The sequence below is a fragment of the Amblyomma maculatum genome, chromosome 1 (genome assembly GCF_055883805.1).
Source record: "Amblyomma maculatum isolate TAMU_Amacu chromosome 1, ASM5588380v1, whole genome shotgun sequence".
Lineage (NCBI taxonomy): Eukaryota > Metazoa > Arthropoda > Arachnida > Ixodida > Ixodidae > Amblyomma > Amblyomma maculatum.
In genome coordinates, this window is record NC_139344.1 from 190,840,749 (window position 1) to 190,865,694 (window position 24,946).

Genomic DNA, 24,946 nt, shown 5'->3' on the forward strand with positions numbered 1-24,946 from the left:
CTTTCAAATCAACCAATTTTCAGCGTCCTTTTAATGCGACGTAGCTCACACTGATGTGGTGCGGCAGAGGAGAGCAGAATTGGCGGAGAACGCACTGAAGGAAGGTATGCTATTTAAACAACGCATTTAAGTTTTTCTATGAGCTACAACATCGAGTCATATATCTTTGAATAGCTTGTATCGAGTACGATTGCACTACACTAATTTCAGGTCCTAGATAATAACCACTAAACTGTTACCCTCGATTACCAATTCAATTTTATGCTACAACGCCATGTAATATGTCGCTGAAAAGGTCTCGACGAGCAGAACCTAAACCTGAACGCTAAAGCACGCAAAACTCGTGTAAAACTGAGTGATAACCGAGCTAACACTCGTGTAATTCGGCTAAAAAACGCCACAGAAGCGTGGCAGGAGCACTTCATTAATGCTTGCGAATTCATAGTACGTAAGGAGGCTTACTTAAGTGCCCCCAGTAGTTTTTTTATGCACATATTCATTTAAATAAGACGTTTGTAAATACGTGATACATAGGAATGCTTCGATACAGTAACACCTTCAGATATTTATGCAAACAAAGAGAATAGAGCACATGGGAGATTGCAAAAGCAAGAGGGACTACAATTACACTGATGGTAAATATGCATTAATGCGAACTGAGAAACCGTTACGTACAGCAGTGGCAAAACGACGTAGTCATACACAAACACAAATATTTACAATATGTACATATATCTGTATAATGCATGGAAATAAGCACAATAAGCGACTTTTCTCTTGCGTTTTTAACTTCCTTGCTTACGTATATAATCTTTCTCTTACACAAGTCTAGTTTAAAAGGTGCATGCGCATCACTAAGTAGTATTTTATGATTCACACGGTAAATTTCCCAGTGCGCTTCACATCCGATTCGGGCAAGTCAGCAGTCGCAGAGTTTGTCTACAGTTAACCAGAAACAATTTCCGAGAACCTTTTCTAATTTAGATGCTTTCTCCAACGTGTTGTTCAATTCTAGCCAGCAGCGGCGTTAAAAACCTGAAAGGATTCTTCAGGATATCGCAACGCCGTCCATGATGGAAAATAGCGCAAGAAGTGCACGTACGCTGACTAGCGCAGACGCGGTCGACATACCCGTCGCCGTCAAATCAGAACGTGGTGTGAACTGGCGCCCTCAAAGCAAGTGCACTAAGCATGCGTCAATGTTGGAGCATTAGCAGTAAGGATGCGCCGTGGTGCCGCACGGATCCAGGTCACGGTAGTGGACAGCGGATCGCGCTATGCCATCTCTCTTTGATATGTGCGTGTGCGTAATGGTTGCATTAAAAACACAAGTAAAGGGGCACTCTTTGGTGCCAAAGAAGGGAGATATGCATAAAAAGAAGCTGAGAATAATGAAAGCAATCAGAAATCACGCATAATTTTACATTGTTGTCTCACCGCGAATGATCAGAGAGAAGCACGAAATGCTGTATTTACGAAACAAATTGATGGTACCCTTGTAAATCTCTCCCGTGCATTTCAGAACTCAAGCTATACGCGCTGCTTCCATTTTGCAGTCTCGGACCCTCAAGCTAGTTTTTCGAGAGCAGTACAAAGAAACAAGCCCCAATTACCTGCACACTGCCTTCTGGTTCAGGAGAGCCCAGGCTGTCAGGCAACTTGGTGGTGCATTTTGCTGTAAACAGAGAACACGGCAATTCGGAGAGGGATGGAAGCGGGGTAAAATGTAAATGAGCTCACTGTGTACGCCTTATATTTTCCTCTTCAAGTTGTCGCGCTAAGGTTTTCACACTGCGAACGGCTTTCTTTCACGATATTCCGAAAGTAACTGGCCCGGTCCGCGCGGGGTATTTGAGCGCGAGCTTTAGTCGTCCATTGAATGACTATAGATAGTAACATGGTCCACGGAGAGGGATCTTTAAGCCCGAAAAGGACTCCTCTTACACACGGATATGCGCAAGCTTTCACGATGAACTCGTTGGCAGACATAATAAACTGATTCGTTTCCTATTCTTCTCACTAACATTATTAGGTTCAGTGACAACTATGCACACAACGCCGCCCACATGAACGGAATCTCTTACACAACTCAGCGAACTATGGAAAAAAAAAATCAAGGAAATAGGAATTATAAATTCCTCATATCTCCGGAGCCGTTAAGTTCCACGGCATTAAGTTAGAGCTTTGAACTCACGCCACGCCGCTGAAACGGCTGCAACTGCCGACAAACGCGTCGGCGCGCTGAAGCCTGGTTCGACTGCAGCGCCACTCGCCGCGCAAAGCAGCGCGGCGCCGCGCGGGGCTATGGAGTTTTAAAACTGAAGCTGATTCTAGTTCGGACTTTACCGTTTGAATAACCTTCCTTCCATTTTTGTAATTTCAGAATTATTTTTATATACAATAACTTGAACAATTGAAGTTTTGGCTATATTACTTTGGCATGCGCTAAATGTGGAAAGCGGCCAGAAGAAAAGAAGTGTATGGAAACAGCCCCGTTCGCGTGCCCCGCGCTGCGCCCCTGGCTTGCCCCGTTCGCCAACGGTCGTCCCGGGCTATGCCGGTCATGCCTGGCTTCCCAGCTATGTGCCCTACTGGGCAAAATCTCACCCAGTGGAATCGTTTCCTGTATCTCGCAAAGCTGAGTCCAATCACTGGTTTTCGTATGGCCTCCACGAAGACCGCCGGAATCATCTCTCCAAGGCTGAATGCTAAGTTTCCCGCGGAGGCTGCCCTCAAATGATCATGGAGAGCGATTATATCGGGCGTTCTAGAGGAAAGCTCAAAAGTAAAAGTCTACACCAAAAGAGAGCAACCCCGGTGAGCCGAAGGAGAGTCGAACCAGGAACAAGGCAAGGCTCCTACGAGCATGAAAAAAACAACAACAACGGTGGCTGGGGACTTGTTAGACTCTTCGTCTGAGAAACCAAGTGCAAGCAGCCAGAAGGCTAAACTCTTTGCACCGGAGCTAACCGTGGCACCCGAGGATGTTGTAGCGAAAGTCGGCGCTCGCTCTTGTCAGCAAGTCAGCATTGCAGAAAGAGGCTAATCGCCAACGGCGCCAAGAGCCGCTCGTCGAAAAAGCCGGCTGACATCCCTAAAAGCGAGGTGACCGTCCCGTCGATAAGGCCATTCGACGGAGAGCAGCCCTGTTTCCTGATACCTCTACAGAGTAATCGTCAACCGACACTGACCGAGGTGCACGCAGGCGCCGTCCTCGCATCAGTCAGGCAGCAAACATCAAAGTATTGGAAGTGAGAAGCGCCACCGAAGAAGACATCATCGGCCTCGAAACCAATGCGGGTGTTCTATGCCGCTGCTAATATCGTCGCTGGACTCGGACAAGGTCTTATGTCCACAGCGCATCGGGCAAGCGAGCGTCCAAGAAGCGGCTCCATCCCTGCTCAAGGTCTTCAAGCGAAGCGCTGGTCGGAAACACAAAGGGCGAGACCATCCCCGTTCTATACGAGCGTGTCGTCGGGCAGCGAAGCTGCAAAGAAAAGCCGCAAGAAAGCCCGGTGTAACGAGGTCACCCGCCGGCAGTCGGCGGAAGCGTAGGACCACCAAGGACTAGAATACTAGAGCAAGACAAAACGTCCGACCGGAACGTTTCCAGCTTCATACTTGGAAGAAACTGACCTGGACAAGCACATATCACGAAAGCCAAAGCAGGCGCACGGAACAAGAGTGCTTTCCATCTGCAGAAAGTATCGTTTTGATTCATGCCGAAATGAAGAACTTGCCCAGGAAGGCTGCCAGCGGAAATCAAGCGTTTCAGGCACCCCACGAGAAGACCTGTGATTAGTGGGAGAAGATGTATGATGTATAATGACGGAAACCAAATGCCGCGGGAAAATCTTAAGCCACATCAGAGCCTGGATGGTGCTGGTGAAACGGAACTGAAATAAGGTCGTGAAAATGCAGAGGTGCTATTAAATTACGTTCACTTGCATTACACTGGTTTTTTTTTTTTTCTTCATATTAATTAGTTCTGACTGCTGTCATACGAGTCTGTTGGGGCACTGTGTTACAGTTTGGAGCACCTCTACTAAATTTGGCATCCACGATGGCCTGTACTGCTCAGTCTGGCTCCTCGTGCTATCCAGGACCATGTTTCAGCGTTTCATGCTGGTAGCCACGGTGCACTTCGCGAAGCGAAAATATACACATGTTTTCTACCTGAGCGGGACAAGGAATAAACAACGTGGACCTTTAATGTTGTACCGGCAGCGTGTAATTCTGAAAAGTGGCTGCTTCTTTCAAAGTTTCTGTTCCACAATCAGTCAAATCGCTTCCAAGTAATAATGTGACACATGAAGTGGAGGCGGAGGAAAACTTTAAACAAAGCGAAGTTTGCTAGAGCTTATGGACGGGGTCCAAAGCGCCCAAGTCTGTATTTTTGGCGAAAATAGTCTCAGAAAAAGCAGTGTCGTTTTGGTTTATCTTTTAAATACGTACATATACATTTTTTTTTTTATTAGCAACAACGACGAAGCTCTTATTACGTCATGCAACGGAGATGCTCACATACAAAATAAAGGCAGCTTAGATTACGCGTAACTGTTACACTGGAACGCCTTTCTGGCCTCACTGCCATAGATACTGTTGTACAGAGGTTTAAATTTCCCTACACCATGACGCTTTCTCGAGCTCGACAGGAGTGCCGGGCGATTCCCGTATCTTTTTACTCAGCAGGCGACACCAGACTCCAGCGCCTGGAGAGATGTGAGTCAGACTCCCTTTCTCTGGAACATAGTAGTAAAGCGAGTAGATGGTCTGTAGACGCAGCAACTATGTGCCCAGATCACGTTTCTCGCGTGTCAGGATTTTGGTCACCGGCAGTATATCCACCGAATTCTGCAGAGTCCACACCCCGCACCCAGCATTGATCACTACGGTATTGTTGGTCAGTAACATCACTACCTCGGTGTCTCAGGGACGAATATTGCAGCGCACGAAACGGCAAAAACTAGGACGGCGGGAAAGAAGTCTAGCGCTATTTCAACCACGCGATGTGATGTTGGCACGGCGGCGCGGCGTGCCACCGTGTACTCACTCTCCGCGGAGGCGACTGCTGCCGCTGCTTAGCATGGAAAGCGAGCTTTCGACAGAAAAGCGAATCGGTCCAAAGGAGAGGAAATCGGTCCACGGAGGCATCGGCGCCGCACACAACGGTCACCATGCCGTCCACACTAAGCGAACGGCGTATAAAAGGGGCAGCGTCCCGGGCGACCCAGCCCGGGACCGCAATGCACTCCGCCGGAGCTGATAATACATTCCGGCTGTGGAGATCTCCTCCGTCCATTTCATTTCTGAAAAAGCTTTCTGGCTCGCGCGAGCTGACAAAAGAACAGCGCCGGCGTTGTCAGGTTGGACGCTGCGCCGCGTTTTGGGCTTGTCTTCCCCACGCAGTCCGTGCGCCCTTCCACATGCTCCTTCTCGTCAACTTCCTCTCCTTCTGTCCCGGATTTGGCGGTAATAGGCTCATAACTCAGATTAAATGTGGGGTATAATTTTTCACTCTTTCAATTCGGCCGCAAATAAATTAGTTCCCTTTTGCACGGCTCAGGCGAAGGGGGGAAAAATGGAAGATATTTTCCTCCCGCTCTTTTTGTCTTTTTCCCGTCCCGATTTTAATTTCGATTCCACGGTCTACCTAACTTGCAGCTAGAGAGAAAAATTGCCTGCAACAAACCGCGATTGGGTAGTGATTCGTGGCAACGACAAGGTATTTGTTCTATCTCGAGCTAGTGGCATGGGCAGAGAGAAAGAAAAAAAGAACAATTTGAATCTGGCTGGGCCTCAGAAATTCGCGTCTGCTGACCACCGTTGTTGCCCGTTCAATTAAAAAGCACAGCACCGCATAAGACAGTTTTGCTGCCGCGAAGGAATGAACTGAGGAAACGAAATTTTCAGGTTGCGGTGCGGCATTTGCATTGCATGTTATTAATGTCCGCGCTATATGAACTAAGATATGACTGATTCACGCCGCCCACAGCTGCCACACTTCGTTTTGTACTGCTAATAAACAAAAAGTAATACTTCTGCTTTTCGAGCTACTTTCCGGCGCATGCCCGCTTCATTTTGTTCATAGATTACTGCAACTTGTGGATGCTTCGGCAGTCTTGCCGATATTTTTGCCGCATTTGCAAGCACTACAACACAGTTGTGTCCCTCCATTTCCTTTCAGTTAGGTGTCATTTGTGTGATTTAATGTCCCGAAGAGACAAATTGGCTGTGAGTAGATATGCCGCAGTCAAGCTCCCAGAATTGATTTAGAGCCTTTTTGGTCATTTAACGTGCGCTGACATCGCACAGCACATGGACGCTTTGCTGCTCCACCGTAGCGAGCCTCCTCCTCTTTGGTACGCCACTCGAAACAAACTCCTTCCAGTGCCTGCTGCGTGTGGCGGTAAAACAGCAGCAGCAGCAGCTCTTTCGGTGCTTCATGGTGCAATATGGTATGGTATGGTATGGTATGGTATGGTATGGTATGGTATGGTATGGTATGGTATGGTATGGTATGGTATGGTATGGTATGGTATGGTATGGTATGGTATGGTATGGTATGGTATGGTATGGTATGGTATGGTATGGTATGGTATGGTATGGTATGGCACTGTGTGATATATGGCGTTTAAAGTCCTAAACAAAATCCCGTTATGAATGCCGCCCTAGTGAAGCGCTTCAAATAATTTTGGATAGCCTCGGGTTCTTTAACGTGCACTCACACCGCACAGTACACGGGCGCCATGCGTTCAGCCTCCATCAAAACGCGGCTGGGATCGAACCCGCGTCCTGGGCCTCAGCGGTCGAGCGCCCTAACCACTGAGCCACTGCAGCGCGACGCATCTCATGATTGGTTTCAACTTTCGTGAACGATGTCGTCGGTCGGTGTGCGAATGCTCGCACTAGTCACTCAATGCCACCGCCACAGGCAAGGCAACCAACTAATGCGCAAACTACGCCCCAAGCAGATGAATACGATCGTTCCCTTGACCTGAAAAGGAGTCTCACCAAACCTACATGGTTAATGAAAAGTATAGGCCACTGTGGGGTGGTGTTTGTCTTCAGGAATTGATATCCTAGACGGTCCGACGTCATATCGCGCGCCCATTTTGAAATTTTACACGTACATTAAAACAGATTCTGTTGTGAAAGATGAAGGTTTTCAGTGAAGTACGAAAAGTTTTGGTAAATAATATTGACGTTGAAGACTTTACAAGCTACCTTTGAGACAAATGTCAGCTTTTGTGGTTGAAATTAGGCCTTCGTTTTTCACAGCCTTTGTTACATGGTATGGTATGTTTAAGTGACTACAGTGTAGCAACTAGCTCGTGTAACAGACAAGGGACAGCGACAGAAGGGAGCCTTCGACTGAAGGCGAACTTCGACTGAGGTGTGATCGGCGGAGCTCTGGCAAATAAACACTACAGCAGAATCAGCCCCAAAGGCTTCCGCCTTATTGCTCTTGAGGTCAAGAATTTTTTTCCACGTAAAAGAAAAACACAGATTTGCGTTAGCGCATGCTATGAAAGCTCTTGTTCGCCCCCGCCCCTCCCACCCCCCCTCCCCTTTTTTTTTTATCAACGAAGCAAGCTGTCGAAAACAACGAAAACAAAATTCAACACATACTAATGGTGATACCTGGTTCTTAGCGCCCCAAATCCGTACATCAATTAAGAAGGGTGCGGTAATGCAGGGCTCTGGATAAATTTAGCCTCCTAGAGATTCTTTAACGAGCACTAGCATCGTGCAAGACATGGGTGTTTGCATTTAGCCTCCACTGGAAAGTAGCCACTGCTGCTGTAATCCGATCTCGCGACACTGGGCTCAGCAGCCGAAAGCCAAAGCCGCTAAAACACCGAGGCAGCTTGTTCTCATTAGTGATGCTGGCCTCCTTCGATGTGCCATGTATTCATCTGCACTTGTAAAGCGAGAGTTAGCACATAAAAAATAACAATTTGGGAAAGGCTCCCTCCAAACTTCTGCGTAGATGCCACACTTTGTAATGCTCTCAAAGCGAGTGAAAATGTCTTCCCAACAACCCACAATTAAACCGATTCCAAGCATAGAGACACGGCAGTATATCCGAAAGGGTGCTGGAGTAGAGCAGCCCATATAACCAGGTCCCTAAGTGGCGTTTACTACATGTATGTCACCTTCACTGAATATATCTTCATGTCCATAACACACAAAAATTATTGGCCGGCCATTTGGTGCGATAATTTGGAATCAATAAGTCGTATCAAAAACAGACATAATATGAGACAACTAACTAATGCCGAAGCAATTCTTGTTTGACATCCACCCAAGCGTAAGCATATGGCTACAAAGGAAAGCTACACATCTTCACCTGTAACTTCATAATTGAAGAGGTTTTCATCCTAATTCGGGGAGCGAATCCGGAATCGCCGCGTCTGTAAAGTAGCTGTTCTTTCAGATGAGCTCAAGCTTAGTTTTCGACTGAAATATTTAGCTTAAAAGTGAGCAGTGGCTGTGCTTATGTTATGGTTATTGCGTTTTTCTAGCTGGTTTCCTTGGTGCGAATAGCACAACAGAAGACCAAAAAGAGAAAAAGTTCGATACCACTCACGCATGTCATACTGTACATGCAGCCGCGGAGACATAAGCTGCAGTCGAATCGATCCTGCAAACTTACTCCACCGACAGCTATCGTACGCACCATATCGCCAAATTTCAAACGTAAACTCACGTTTTACAAGAGAGCTCACTCTGATCCTTATATATATTTTGTGTGTGTGCGCGCGCGCGCGTGTGTGTGTGTGTGTGTGTGTGTGTGTGTGTGTGTGTGTGTGTGTGTGTGTGTGTGTGTGTGTGTGTGTGTGTGTGTGTGTGTGTGTGTGTGTGTGTGTGTGTGTGTGTGTGTGTGTGTGTGTGTGTGCGTGTGTGCGTGTGTGCGTGTGTGCGTGTGTGCGTGCGTGTGTGCGTGTGTGTGCGTGTGCGTGTGTGCGTGTGTGTGTGCGTGTGTGTGTGCGTGTGTGTGTGCGTGTGTGTGTGCGTGTGTGTGTGCGTGTGTGTGTGCGTGTGTGTGTGCGTGTGTGTGTGTGTGTGTGTGTGTGTGTGTGTGTGTGTGTGTGTGTGTGTGTGTGTGTGTGTGTGTGTGTGTGTGTGTGTGTGTGTGTGTGTGTGTGTGTGTGTGTGTGTGTGTGTGTGTGTGTGTGTGTGTGTGTGTGTGTGTGTGTGTGTGTGTGTGTGTGTGTGTGTGTGTGTGTGTGTGTGTGTGTGTGTGTGTGTGTGTGTGTGTGTGTGTGTGTGTGTGTGTGTGTGTGTGTGTGTGTGTGTGTGTGTGTGTGTGTGTTTGTCATGCGTGCGTGCCGTAGGCACGGATATAATCAAAATCAGCACCCAAATTACTGCAAACCTTGAGCGACTATGAGAAGAACGTCCTCTCAATTGAACTCACCGTAGAGAGTACCTCTAAGACCTTCGTCTCAGGTGCCGCATCTTCCCACCTACCTGCACTAATTTTATACACCAGGAAGAGGCAATGAGCAAACACAAATACGTCACACCTGCACGATTTGACAAAGCACCACTTATGTGTCTGCTCAACGTTCTCCTTCACGATGTCGGTGGTGCCTATCCTGACACAAAATATACATACAGGCCTTGCTTTTCTGCCCAGAAATCATCCCTTATTATTCCCTCAAACCTTTCCCTTCTATGCATTCCTTTACGGAGAGAGCTCGGACGCTCCACTACCGCATCGTCTTTCCATTGCCTTGTTTCGTCCGACAATATACGTAACCCATGTGCGAGACCCGTTTACTTTCACTGCGCCCCCCTAAGACCCCTCTGTAGTCCACCAGAACGAGCTCGGTACGAGTCTTACCAGCCCGGACATAGACCTTGCGATAATATGTGGGACTCACTCGTTAAAATGACGTTGGGAGTTCATTCACTCCTATTTTCCATTTCGCTTTTTTTTTCTTTTTTTTTCAGCACGTGGCTGCGAACTGTGATGCTTAAGTACAATTGATAATTTTGTTCGCTTCGTTGAAATGAAAGGTTTAAGTAAAAAAAAAAAGAACTGACCCTCCACATAGCCCTCTGCAGCTGTACATAGCTGTACAAGCGACCGTAGATAAAGCAACTGTACAAAAATGTATTTTCGCTGAATTGAATAGAAAATATTTTTGTTGATTCTTAGGCTTTCGTTCTCCTCTGATGCCTCCCAACCTCCACTTGAGTGGCGCGAGCTACTGGTTCTTGTCTATGTTGGTTTGCCTCAATATCGGTTAAAGGCACCGGTGCGGACATAAACGGAGCACGCTTTTCCGTTCAAATGAAAATCACGCCTTCTGCATTGGAGATAAAAAAAAAAAAAAACAATATTTATCTTTGTGAATAGGGCACTGACGTCTACTACCGATTCGCACATATCATGACTTCCAGTTTCAGTTATGCAACGCGTGAAAAATTTTAAAAAAGAAATAGCGTGCTCCATCTACTCTTGTCCGCACCGGTACATATGCTGCCAAAGTAAATGAAAAACAATATTAGCAAAAAAAAAACATCTAAGGACGATTTGGATACTTCCTATTTCGAAATTTGAGAGCAGCTGTATAGGCGTTTTTGTGTTAAATTTAGGCAAAGGCTTTGAGAGATGCTCCTATGTATGGGCAATTACGAAGCACTTTTTATTTTTCTCACTAGCCAAAGAGCTGGCCGAGATCACGCTGGCTTCAGCCCTAGCCACTTCTTTTTTTATTCCTTCCAACTCCTTTCGCTGCCTCATCTCTTATCATCGCCTCTTTTCCTCTCCTTTCGCGGCTCCTTCCCTCCCCCTTTTCATACCCTACTGTTGCTGCATTCTTCTCCCTACGCCGCACAACGACGAAGCGACCTTTGGAGAGCGCGCTATCAGTAGTATTTGCTGTAAAACTGGCGGAGAGATCATTCACTTTTCTTTCAAATATTTATTCGCGTGAAATCAGTGGTAAGGCTAGCGAATGTGCACTGTATGTTCTGAGGCTAGTAAACAAGAGGTTGGAACTGCGCTAGTTGCTTTGTTGACATGGTTTTCTGAAATTAGTATTTCGTGTTAGGTTAGTTTTCTATGACCACGGTCTTTTTGCTTCTAAATGGTTCCATTTCACATTTCCTGTGCTTGATTCTGCACCGAACAAAGACGAAAATGTTTCCAAAGTCTCAAGTCAACGAACGCTTTCTAAATTCGGCTCCTTGAAAGTTGGCTTCTCCTTTATAAGAGTCATCTTGCAAAGAAGCACCCTTTCGGAAACGAAAAAGAACAATGAACGGAGATTGAGGTTTCAGCAAAGCGGTGAACCGGCAAAAGAGACTCAGTTATCTACGAACAGGAAATAAGGTAAAGTAGAACAGAAAAAAATTGAGTAGCGCCGCTAAGAAAGATGGTACGCATAAAAAGATTATCCACTCAAGCTCGAATATTGAAAAGGTCTAAAGCCATTATCAAAGATGCCTTGCCAACAGCCTTCACCTGGCTCACCCTTTTTTTTTTTCCTCTGAGTATTTCCTTATCCCTCATCACTGCTAGCGCGGTTGCAGGTACAATGGCAAACACGGCTCAGCACACAACCAGCGCAGTTCTCGGTTGACCGGCGTTTCCGCGCTGTCTTTTCTCTCTTCTTTTCTAATATAAACTTTTCAGTGTGCTTTGATTTACTCGTGTGGGAAAATCAGCCAATGTGAGAATTTTAGTCGCAATAACGAACATAGGCCATCCTCAAGAGATAGGAGGCGAAAATGACAAGGATGATATGGTGGCATAGAAAATAATAGGAATCCAGGAATTGGTGGGCAGAACTGTTAACGGGCCCCTTTAAAACGACGTCAACTAAAACGCGTATTATTATAGAGTACTGAACGAGATATTTTCAAGAAGATTTGCCTTGTGAACCGTAACGTTTTATTAAGCAATGGAATGAGAATATACCCCATTCAAGCAATAGTTTGGAATGTCTCCTTTTTTTTTTAAGGAGCAGATTGTTTGTTTAGCGTCACCCCTCTCCAGACCAAGTATCGCTAGACTTAAGGCTGCCTTCCAGCATAAAAGGATGCGTAACAGGTGCGTGTTTCGCGTTTGACGAAGCATTGCAGAAGAGAGGCCACTCATGCAGTGCATGTGGAAACGTCGGCAGCTCGTTATTCTGCGACTGCGTGCAGATGTCAGTGCAACGGTGCCGAAGTTTCGTCGAAGTTGTTTTCGTCCGTATCTAAACTGCTTTGCTCCTAAAAAATAAGGCATCGAAAACTTTATTTTCATAACAACGTTTTTTAAGGTGCAGCCCCATGGGCAGCTTTATCAAGCACTGCCTCAGAAATAACCCACGGTAACTACTCACTGTTGGGGGTGGCCGTTATATACCGTGGGTAACGACACTGTCGTGACCGTTACATACTACTTTCATAAGTCTATGGCAGAGAATTTACATCGCATAGCTACCTGTGAAGTATGGCACTGTCCAACGACGCTAGAGGTAAGTGAAAGAATAAAAAATTGTTGTGCGATTTCCCCCACCCCCCTCCCCCATCATTCTATATTCGTTTCTAGAAATCGACCATAAGGCGAACGCGAAGAAACCCTTCTGTGCAATATGGACTCATGGGTCGTTGTTTCATAAGTACATCTTTTGTCAAAAGTTCAGTGTTCAAGCGGGTTTGCTTCTAAGCCGTCTACTCGGGCCTCTGCAGCATTCCTGGATGTCGCACCCGTTGTAGAGGCAGGACCAAAAATATCCTTACCTTCACATTTACAGCCCTGAGGATGCATACGAGCCACACTGTGTGACCGAAACAAACGCCCCAGGGCTACAAACGTTCGACAAATGGCGTACATGTCTTCGGATGGGTATAACCTATCGTGATTGAGCGCGCCACCACTGATGAAATCTTCCATAAACCATAGTTGTCTTCGCAGACTGCGCTGAAAAAGTCAGACTGGTTATTTTTGAACTCGTTGTTCGCTGCCACGAAGGCCTCATACCTCTGCGGGCGGAGCGTTGTGTTGAAGCTACATTTCGTACGTGACGTCGGCCTACAGCCTCGATTCGCGAGAGGCATGATGTCCGCGAATGGCATCGCCTGAGACCTCCACCTGGTGAGTGGGGCTACGCTCAGCCTTCCATTCTGGAATCCCACTGCCTGCACACAATGCATGATACACACATTCCACGCTGGTTGTGCGTAGCCGATTCCGTAAAATCTTAGGCGCTAAACAAGGCGGTATTCTCAGGTGGTCGCAGTGCCAACGAAACACAGCTAGCTAGAGATCATGTGCATTGCAGGTGCTCTACTGGGTGGCCACCTTTTCGATAGAAAGAAAGAAAAAGCTAGTACGGAATGAAATTGATTTCTTACGTGCGGTGTGAGAAAGTGTGTATGTTTGCTGTACGTGTTGCCGAGCCTGTTATACTTAGGGGCACGGGAAGAGGCTTTTTAGTTTTCTTTACTTTTGCATGCCTCAGCATAGAATATGTAAGTGTTGCCGATTTCGCTGCAAGATTGGCTTACAAAATCAAGTCCCCTGTTTTGTGGATTCATTTATAGTAGGATTTAAAGAAGCGGATTCCTTGGTGAACGTCCGCAATCTTCAGAATCCGAGCTTCCACTACAGCCAGAGCACCCAACGCACTCTTCTTGCGACACTTGGGAGGCATGCAGCGGATGAGGTTACAGCAGAGGCTGGGGCACGTGACGACATCTCGCACGCTGGACGTGCACTTTGAGTCTTCTTTCCGTTGCAGGAATTGCGATAGGCCTTTAAAAAAAGAAACCGGCAAACGCTTTGCGCGCTCAGAAGTGTGTTTCTGTAACCGCTGCCAGCTTTCCGCGCACGCCCTGACTGAGGAGAGCGGCCTCCTCTGCGACGTCTGTGGCTGTCGCTGGGATGAGCCCCTCTCCCTTCGCCCATTCGGGGCAGCTGGCCGACGTGCGCTGCATTCGGGCTCGCGCCGGTCAGCCAAACTGCGGCCGCACCGAGCTCGCCTGGGTGTGTCCCCTCTCGCTGGGCGCCACAGTGGCCGAATCCCAAAGGTGGCCATTGCGCGCAAAGAGCAGCAGAAGGACGGGTTGCGCGGCCCAACCGCCAACCCTTCTGCGACTGTACCTTCCCCGCTTCCCGCAGTTGGGCTCAGCTGGCAGCGGCCGCACGTGCTCAATGTATCCGCGGCGATAACAAGCAGCAGAGAGAAGGCAAATCGAAAGCAGCGGTCAGGTTGAATGAAGGCTGCTTTTACATGTCCCCGAGAGAGGGCACCGGCCAAAGTAGCAAAGGGTTTGGCTGGGGTAATAATGATAGTCCAGGCGGTGGCCCATAGAGCAATACATTGAATAATAAGAAGCGTAAAGTTAAAGAAAACGGCTTAGCTTGGGGGGAAAATAAATCATGCAGAAAAAAAATTCTGTTTCCTTGCGTTGATTTTTTTTAAGTTGTCTATACTTCCCGCTTTGCATAAATACTTAAATCCCCCGCCAATAGTGGGGCGCGAAGAAAGTATGAAGATTTAAGTGCGGCACCGGCGTGCTCTTCGTTTTTTGTATCGGGTGCACCCGATTCTTTGTCCGATAAAAACCGTCCAGTGAACAGGGCCTTCCGTGATTAGAACGTCGCAGAAAGGTCCGACAGAGCTGGAGTGCATTCAGGGATTGAGAACCGATGCAGTACGTGTCAATTGCTGTATGCTTGAGGTGCGTGCCGGGCTGGACTCGGAATGTGACACGGCCCTTTCACTTCGATAGGCGCTGGGCGTGGCCCGGTAAAGTGCTGAACGCCGCACTAGTTGTCAAGTTGCATCCATCTCAGAGATATTCCCCTAGCCCTTTCAAAGGCTGTGGAGACAGAAGGGGAAGGTGCGGGAGAAGTAAGGTACCTCGATGAGAGAAGAGACTACACGAATCGCCTGGTGTGCGGTGCTTTTTCCACACATCGCTTCACGTAAGTGCACAAGCCACCGTTCTGCCACATTGCATCCATCCAGTGGTGGACAAAGCACTTCTACACGGACGAAGGACATTAGTTGGCTGCTTTAGATTCAAAGCCTGATTGCAGCTTTGGACAGTGATGTGAAGCTAGCGTATGCATGCTTCCTCGTCCTCCCCATTCCCCATCTTGTTCCAGTGCCAAGTATGCGTGCTGTATCCCTCCTGGAAATATACACCGTCCCTCGAAAGGAGCTCGGCAAGCTTGATTCCACACGGAGTCGTAAATCGTTGATCGCGAAAACTTAGCTGTTTACTTTTATATAGATTTCCCTGCCGTACTCGTGAAGGCAGCCGAATGCCACTTCCAGGTCCTGCAAAACAGCAAGCTACATACTAAATCGGCAAGGAAGGGGAATACTAGACAGGCGCAACGTATCTTTGCAGGACCGCCTCTTGCTTCCTAGTATGTACACAGCGTATTGCTGCTGTCCATACACAGGGCGCCCCATTGTGTACGGGAGCCGAAATTAGCAGTGCTTGAAGGGCCCAAGATACGACTGTCCTTCAGAAGGCGGCCGGCTGCATTCAGTTGGTATAATTTACCGCATTCCCACACATGAGCGAGAAAGAGCGACCAGTAGGAAAGGACTTCACGGCACGTTAGAAGTCACGTCCAATACACTGGTGTGGGAGACGACTGTCAGGACAGCGTAAGAGCATTGTTTGTCCCTGTTCTGGCTAAGACAATTACGTTTTCATGTCTTTCCCTGCTGCCCTTTTTCTTCCTTCTTTCCCCAATTTCTGCTGCATTTCCTATGCCTTCAACTTTTTACTTTACTCTCTTACGAGTTCCGCTATGAGCGACAGAGTTGTGTCCACGACAGTGTTGTGTCCACGCTAGACACCTCTCCTTATTTTTCAGTCATCCCTTTAAGAGTGCCAGTTTCATGATTCCACATAGCTAAGAATGGGTAGGCGTAACGGCGATAGTCTCTCACCAACCCTTGCTTTTTTATCAGTTCAGTCGTTCAGTCGTTTCCGACTCTTCGTGACCCTATGGACCATGTCACGCCACGCTTTCCGGTCTCTCACTATCTTCCTAACATCACATAATTTCATCTGCAGTGCCTCGAGGATGCCATTTAACCATCGCGTTCGCTGCCTACCCCTTCTCCGGTGACCCTCAACCTTTCCCAACATCAAATCTTTCTCCAGCGACTCCTCTCTCCTCATCAGATGACCAAAGTAGCTGAGCTTTAACTTTAGAATTTGACCCTCCAATGAGCAGTCAGGGTTCATGGTCGACAATATCGACTGATTTGATCTTCTGGCAGTAACTCTCAAGAGTCTTCGCCAGTCTTCGCTTTTTTTATATCATCTCGCTATTTCTATTGCAAAAGCTAGTCAGCATAGACAGGATAAGAGATCTCGTGAGGCATCCTGATAGGTACTTTCAATGTTACTGATGTGAAGTGTGGCGAGGACACGTCGAAACTATATTAAGGCCTTCTGGCTTCGTGATAAGTGGAAGGCTACGCGTTGTCATCGTCGCTTTAACCCGCTCAGCTGATCGTCGTTTGAGCGCACTGTGCACAGAGTACCTGTGGTGAACGCTTCTTTTAAATATTGTTTATCCTATTTCTCAGTCTGCTGTTCCGAAATTTAATACTGCAAAGAAAGCCTGGCGTCCCAGGTATATAATAGCCTTAGCAGCAAATAACGTCTCACGTAGTTTTCTAAGGCTTGGTTTGATATAGTTTACGGGGTTTTACCGTAAGAGACACCGTAAGGAGGGGCTCCGGAAATTTCGACCACTTGGGGCACTTCGATGTCCTTCACATCGCACAGACTGACGCCGAGCTTTTCGCCTCCGTCGAAAAGTGGTTGCCGCGGCCGGGATTCGATCCCACATTATTGCGTACTACTGCAGTCGAGCGCACTAACCACTGCGCCACTGCAGCGGAGCATTTCTAATGCGTATGTGACGAAACTGCGTTGATGTTCGCTCGTCCCCTTCCGAGTAATTACGAGCGTACGATTAGTATATAACGCTAACGGGAAGGCAGCCCGTTGACTCGCATTCAGCGCCGAGTATTTTCGCCCAGGGCCTAACTAACCCCAGCGTCGTCGAGGGGCTTTACTGCTGCGCTCAGTAATAGCCATGGGGCGCCCATACATGCGGGCGTCGTCCTAATTGATTCGGCCCGCACCCGCAGTCGCGAAGGGTGCTCATCGTCTCGAACAGCGGGGCCACAACTGGCGCACATCGGCGGCCTCGTAAAAAACCCCGACGGGAGCGCGCGGAAAGCAAAAACAACAAAAATAATGCGCAACGGAAAGAAACGCCGGCTCATTGACCACGCGCGCCGTGCGCCTCCTCCTTCTGAGGCAACACGTGACGGCTGCTCCTCGGCAAAGCGCGGCGAGACGCGCGCGCGTGGGGCGACGCTCAGCATAGCTCAACGTCCGCCTTGATTCCCGCTCTCGGTCGGCCATATTCCCGCAGGTACTCGGCATCCATCTATGACAAACCCGGCCGGATTTTTGCATGTGCCACTGGTGCGTGTAATTCGACGAGGCGCAGTCCGGTAGCGCTGGCTGCACTCTCCCCGCCTGGGAGCCCCACGAGGGCCCTTGCCGAGCCGGAGATTTCTCTTTCTTTTTTTTTTCCTTCTCCTCGCACTAACGGTCACTGGGGAACCTGACTCCGGACGGAGGCGGAAGGCGCCCGAGAAGGAAAAGGCTTTAATGCTGAAGCGATATATGCATATGCGAAAGGCGCGCCTGCACATGTTCACGCCGGTGACGTGATTTTCCCGCATTTCCGTCTCCCTTTACTCCTTTTTGCGCTTATTTCCCCCCCCCCCCCCCCCCCGTCCAGCTCCTTTTCCAAAGAAGCGAAGAGTGGCGCAAAAGAAAAGGCAGCCCCTAAAAAGCTCTTCTCCGATGCAAATATGAAGAGGCCGCGATTTTTTTTCCTTCCTGCTGCTCCTCCAGTGGGGCTGAGAGAAAAGCGCTCCTCGCGCGGACGCGTGCCGGAGGCTGTGGGGGACCAGAGGCTCAATCGAAGCCGCGAGGAAGGCGGCTGCGGAGACAAGATATCAGCCGCGCCACACGTGTGGCCTCTTGCAGCGCGCGAGCGAGCGCTCCAGCCCGCGATGCGCGTGTCTATGCACCAAATCGAAAAGTATATATGCCGCGGGGATGTCACTAGGCTTAAAACAAAACTTCGGGTGCGCACTTTACCTGCTTCCCTTTTCTTTTTCGGTCTTCTCGGAACTCGCCTATACGCCGTTTGCAACTTCGTCCCTTTGCTTTTTTTTTTTTCCTTTTTTTTTTTTTTTTGCACTCCGACGTCCTCTTCCGTGTTCCTCTCGAGTTCCCCTTCTTCTTGATGCTGCCTCGTGTTTATTTTTGATATCTGACATTTCGGCGCAACTCTCCTTTCAAGAACGCCTCCAAGTTTTCTTCACGCACCCCGGCTCTCGCAAGCGTGTAGGCATTGGTGCTGAGCGCTTTTCTCACTTTGTCTTGTTCGCCCAAGACGGGCTTCGTGGAGCGAAAGCATAGAATCCTCGAGCGATACGGTCCGTCTGCTACTGCTTCGTCCATTGCGCTCAAACTCATGCAGCGTCCGGCCCCGCGGCCTTCTTCCCCCGGCCGGTCGTCCATCGAACCACGACTAGAAGCCTGAGCCACGCGAAGCCTGAGTAGCCTGAGCGACAGGGACTGCGCGTGCAGGCCGCCAGGTTGGAACGATTCATCGTGGAGCCTTTCGCAGCCGCGCCACGAGCACATATTAATCATCGAACACCGTCGTATCCATAGCCGGCATTTCGGCGTGGTCGAGCTGAACACTGATCCCTCGCGGCGAGAAGAAACAGAAAGCCTTCCGGTCAGCGTCTTCCACTCCGCGTGCGCCCCGATGCGCGAGGAATCCGTCTATTTTTCACGCGCCGAACGGGCTATCTTCACTCCCCACTCGCCGTGTACGCCGGAAGTGTTGCAATGACCGTTATGGCCACGTGTCATCACTACCTCCTACATTGAAGGTGCGCGTAATTCTCGCAAAGAAGCCGGAAGGCGCAAAATGTCAGTTTTATTGTTCCTTTTAGGAGTAGAGCCCGGTCGCTTCGAGCTCGTAGCCGAACCAGGCAGACCTCAGGCCTCGAGCCAACTGTTTTAAATAACTTCATCTCCGTTTCTCTCTTTCCAGGATGTTTTTGTTTTTGTTTTCCTCATTCGTTACTCGGCTTGTATGAGAAGGGAAGTTTATTTCCCTTTTCTTGGGTCTCCAACATTTCGAATGTCTCACCGAAAAAATGTGCTCCGACGCCAGCTCCTCTTGATAGTAGAACAAGACGTGTCAGAGTATCAAAACGACAAAGCAAAAGGAAAGAGCCCTATGCAAAAAAAAAAAAAACGCAGTTAAGAGAAAGCATGCTGGAATATAAGTTAGCATATAAATTACAGCACAGAAATTATGTATTGTAGGCGGAAAAAAAGTCTACTACTTCGCAGATATGTTTTTTTCATGCGCAATGCTTAAAGAACTCGTTGCTGACGCTTGCCAGGGACGGACAGGGACGAAATAAAGTGAACACAATTACAGGATATTCATTGCAACACACACAAGAAAGAGGACACCATGGGCGCTTACTCCAACTTTCCTCTTTCTTGTCTGGCACAGGAAGCAAGCGTACCAAGCATCAAGAGAAACGAAGTTCAGGAAAAGGATACCGTGCGAACAAAAATGAAGCGCATGATGCGGCAATATGCCCCTATAAAACTTGTTGCTCGTCTTTCCCCACATCGGTTCATCCACCAAGAATATGGCCATGTCCGAGGCCCTCTAAGAAAACTGATGTCAGTAATACCCACCGCGGTGACTCAGTGGTTAAGACGCTCAGCTACCGAACCGGAGTAGTCGGGTTGCAACCCGACCGCGGCGGCCGCGTTTCGATGGAGGCGAAGCACGAAAGGCGTCCGTGTTCTGTGCGTCAGTGCACGTTAAAGGCCCCCAGGTATCCGAAATTGCTCCATAGCCCTCCACTACCACTACTGCGCCTCTCTCTTTCGTATTCCGCTCGCATCTTCCTCCCTTGCGTCATTATGCAGTTCTGGTGCCCACCGGCAAGTGTGACAGATACTGCGTCTTTCTTTTCACAAAAACAAATTATTGTTAGTAGTGACACCACTGCACAATTTATAAGAGAACAGATGGAACACGATCCCTCAGTGAGCATGCGTAAATAAGATATGTGTGTTTGTTTTCATTTTGAAGCTTTATACACAGGTTTCTGAATAGTTATAATTTGTTTACGGCTAGTTCGTCTCCCCAAACGTGCCATTACGGACAGACGACCAACATTTTTCGTCTACAAATTAGTTCACCGGCACGGAATCGCCAGCGACACGTCCATAGAGCCAATGACAGTCATTTAAGCAATTTGTAGGTTTCGGAGCACCTCCTTTGCCTCCATGGCGTTGTAATGGCAACATAGCTTCATTTTACGGGCCGCAGAAAGGGTAGCGACAATTCAACAATACTTTCACGCTACTACATTGGTTTTGCTTTCTCCTAGAGGTGACACCTCCTCTGTCTTTTTTCGGCAAAATTAGTGCTGACAGTCGCAGTTAAGCATTTTATAAACATCACTAGACTTAAGTTTTACCCGCACTCCCTCGTGCACACATTCACAAGTCACGTGAGGCACTCAGGTACGACAGAAGTAAACGGGGAACACATTGTATTTCTAACGCTTATTACATGTTGCCAGTAATCGAACTTTTAGGGGTATGACATGTGCGACCTGCCAATGATGTCTGGCCTCGAAAGCACGCAATTTGGCCTGATTTCTGTCCCGACAAAGGTGGTTGCAATTTATAATAGAGCGCTCCGTTCACTAATGACTGCTTGAGCGCAACTTATTAGTATTGGATATAAATATACAGGCTATCCTTAAGAGAAAATTCTTGTCTTTAACTTTTTTTTGTTCTCTATCATCTTGCTCTGCTGTTAGTATTACGATTATTTTATACTGAAAGCATTATTAGCCCCATTACGAGAAAAAGGAGAAATAGGAGGTGGTGAGCAGATGCGTTCTCTCAGCCATACGCTTATGAGGGCACCGTCCGGTGGAAGTAAACCTGTTGCAACTTGATCATGATAACACATGACGCGCTAACGCACATGAAGGGGCTTAAAATATAAAAGAACTGGGCACGGCGGCGTGTGCATAGTCTCTCTCTTCGAGTAAAACAGCGCTAGGGGAGACGGGACACGAGAACGACAGACACATGCGACAGACACAGACAGACACAAAAAAACATGATTAATGGTTTTTTTTTCTTTTTCTTTTATAGCAGGAGAAGGGAAGGGGGGAAAACTTTATTTCATCAAAGAATTCGAGGCACGCAGAGCCCCTGGGTCTCCGCACGACCCAACTCGCGGTCTAAATGGTCATGTGTGTGGTCGATGGCATACGTGGAACGGCTGACGGCGATCTTCTGCCTGGCTGGATCCGTTGAACGCAATGCGGTCTCGCGGTCATCTTAGGTTCGGACAGCTAACCCTGATGCGACATGCCGAAGGCTTGCTAGATGCTGAATTTATCGCCAAATCTCTCTCTCTCTTTCTTCGGATAGGAACCCCACAAGACGGCGGGAGGGAACGTCAGATAGGGTAAGATGATATAGGTGAGGTTGACCTTGGGGTGGGTGCACAAGGTGCATATACGGGTTACCGGCCTGAATTTTGAAAGGTGAACTAGTGCAGTCCGCGTTCGCGTCTGCAGGCGGCACCAGCGTGAATAATTTGGTTTGGTTTGGTTTGGTTTGGTTTATGAGGCTTAACGTCTGAAAGCGACTCAGGCTATGAGAGACGCGCGCTGTAGTGGAGGGCTTCAGAAATTTCTATCACCTGTAGTTGCTTAAAATGAACTGACATCGCACAGCACATGGACGCTTTGCTTTTCGCCTCCATCGGAAAGGAGCCGCTGCGGTCAGGATAAAGGCATAATTAGATGAATGTATTCTTTCGTATAGGAGCATGTGCAGATACATGGTGCCACAATACTTTCAAGATTCTCATGCTGCTCAACTGCCTCATCATCCTGCCCTATCCAACTGCCGAGAGTCATCCCGTTAGTGACTGCAATTGAGGACAACTCGAATGAGAGTCTTCGAATCTTGAAGGCGTCATGCCAACATCGGCTCTTGCCAACAAAGCTGTCCCACATGCAATATCATTTCTGTCAGCGCGTCTGCAGTCGTTTCTAAAATCTCGGCATTTCTGGTTTGTCTTCTTTTCAGTCTTCCGCAGCATAACGCCGAATCTGACAGGTTCACCAGATTAGCTTCTGGAGAGAGTGTGACCGGTCGGGGTCTTTGAAACATCGTCGCGTACGCTGAAAAGCTAACCCTCCGGTGGACACGTCTTGCACTCTACAGCGTTGCTCTGCATCCGTCTTACAATTTGCCTTTGTGAGCGCAGACAAAAAGTGTGCACCATCGCTACCATGCGCCAGCTAATCGCCGTCTTTTGAAAAGCCAAAGTGGAAGGAAAGAAGGCATATATATGAAAAACAAATTAAAAATATTTCGCATCACAAACTTCGCCTACATTCTTGTACCGAGTATCGTCTCAATATTCGCAAAATTTCTTATTTTTCTTCCAGCAATCATAATTTCCGGAAATTTTGCTATATAAGCTCGATCAATATGAAAAGGAATGAGCAGTTTGCACAAAAAGACATTTTTTTTCTTTATTTTTCGACTTTCGTATATTATACGCGAGGAGGAACTCTACTTAGCAAGAAAGAAATAGTTTACTTTTTGCACGTAATTAGGTAGTAATTATTTATTAAATGATAAGCCTTTGCTGCCTTTCATATTTAGCGGCCATGTACAATGCAGTGTTTACACCTTTTGTCAGATGTGCACAGCCCAACTGATCTGCCCTTCAGTAATGCAGCGTGACTTGTTTTGCATTGTAAGCGCCCGAACTTCTTCGGTGGTGGAGAAAGCTGTTGTTCTTATCCCTTCAAAGCTCCCGCGGCGCCGAGGAAGCAATAACCCTTGGGATGTAGATTTTCGTCCGTCACAGACGAGAGATCGAGCTTACATAGCGCCAGGCCCATTTCCAAGCTTAATTCGCCGGCAGTAAATATTTCGTTTGTTATCCGTGCATTAGTTCATTGGCGTTCTTCAGAATGCTCGCCAAAACGAGCTTTCTTTTCAGCTATGTTTCCACACATTATTCAACGCTTTAGCGCCATCTATCGCACTTCAGTGTAAACAAATTGGCTGCCCGAGAAGCGGGACTTGTAAACCCACTCGTGCTATCGCTGCGTCCAGAACACCGGCAAAAATCTTCGCAGGAAGAGCGGAGCATCGATTTGCAATAATACAATCGCGTGCGCAAGTCCCGTCTAGTGTGTGACTTCGACTATTCAACCCCCCCCCCCCCCCCAAAAAAAAAAAAAAAAAAAAAAAAGCCTACTACTGACGAGTGCTGGCGTTACGTTACTTCGAAAGGAGCCGCAAATTCCGTAAGTAGCTCAAGAGCGTGCCGTAGTTGTTTGTATTTTTTTTTTTCATTCTCCAAAAGGATTCACCAAACCCGAATGCTGGGCGATCTCAGAAGCTCTCGGACACTAACAGCGGCTGTGGTGGCTGTGGTCGAGCCAATTAATAGTCAATAGCCTTGTTATGACCTGCACGGATCGACGAGGTCTTCGCGGCCATGTGTTTCTGATGTTAGAGGATGGTAGAGCACTCTTGCTGCTACTTTCAATTTATAAGTACGACAAGTTGGTCTGGTGTGTGACCGTGTGTCGCAGCTCATTCTGGTGGATAAGCAGCGCACAAAAAACGCCGACAAAATCATGTGTGCTAGACGACACATCGTTACACGCGCAACTTAGATTTTATTGCAAAAATTGACGGAGTGTTTATGTATACATTTGGCCAAGCATATCACGAGAAAGCAAAAGAGAAACAAAAACGGGAAATGCAATAACTAAACCGCGAAGCTGTTCACATGCAGTAACAAAGCACAGATTGCTTAGGCGCACGTTTTTTCTTTCTTTTTTTAATTTCTCAATCTGATATGCTTCCACGAGTTCATGTGTTCGCTGCTTCTCCTGAAAGTCAGGAGAACAATTATAGCTCAAGACACAGTGCGCTGCTAAAAGTCTCAGTGCTTTTTTTTTTTTTTTTTTTTTCAATGAACAGCTGGTGCTCCGTGAATTGTTTGTTGAGGCGTCGCCCTGTCTGGCCGCTACAATATGCCAATATGCGCCGTAAGGAAGAAAAATACTTTGCGCCGCCCTCTCACCTCCCACTGAGCAGAGTTTTTCGCATGATTTACAATACAAGCGGCGTAACACGTTTTATCACTGGCTCCTGCCTTCTTTCCCGGCTTGCACAAAATTAGAACGAAGTTAAAAAAAAAAAAAAAAACTCTTGCGTCAAATACTGATACTGCAGTTCTATTCAGTGTGTCACATTATGAATGTACAGGACAACTGTTATAAGTTGCGTCTGTATAATAACTCAGTACATGAGTGCCGCGTGTCTCTCAGTTTTCTACATATCTAATCAAAAGTTCCAATGATGACACAAGCACGGATGCTGGAAATGGCTTCTCTTTATTGTGAAATTAAAGAAAAGATACTGCGCCTTACGGAGACAATGTAAGATTGTGTCAACGCCGCTTGCTAGCAACTGGAGGCAAGCAGTATGAACAAGACCCACATCATATCATACAACGGGTGTTTCCGATTGCTCAATGCCTCTTTTTATTTTAAGATCCGTGAAATATTTTAGTGAAATACACGCTGGCGCAGGCTGGCCATGTAGACTGTACGGCTAGACACACATTATTTTCGTGGTATGAGATGTTTCGAAGTCGCTGTCCAAGCTGTCACCCGCCGTGCTCGTCCTGAGGGCGACGGTCTGTTCAGCTGCTGGCATTCGAAAGGGTTCTCCTCTCACCCGCCGTGCTCGGTTGCGCTGA

At 47.7% G+C, this 24,946-nt stretch overlaps 1 pseudogene; it reads right to left on the bottom strand.

The window, feature by feature from the left end:
* The window catches only part of LOC146205221 (uncharacterized), a 75,115-nt pseudogene that overhangs the window by 39,428 nt on the left and 10,741 nt on the right, over positions 1-24,946 (bottom strand).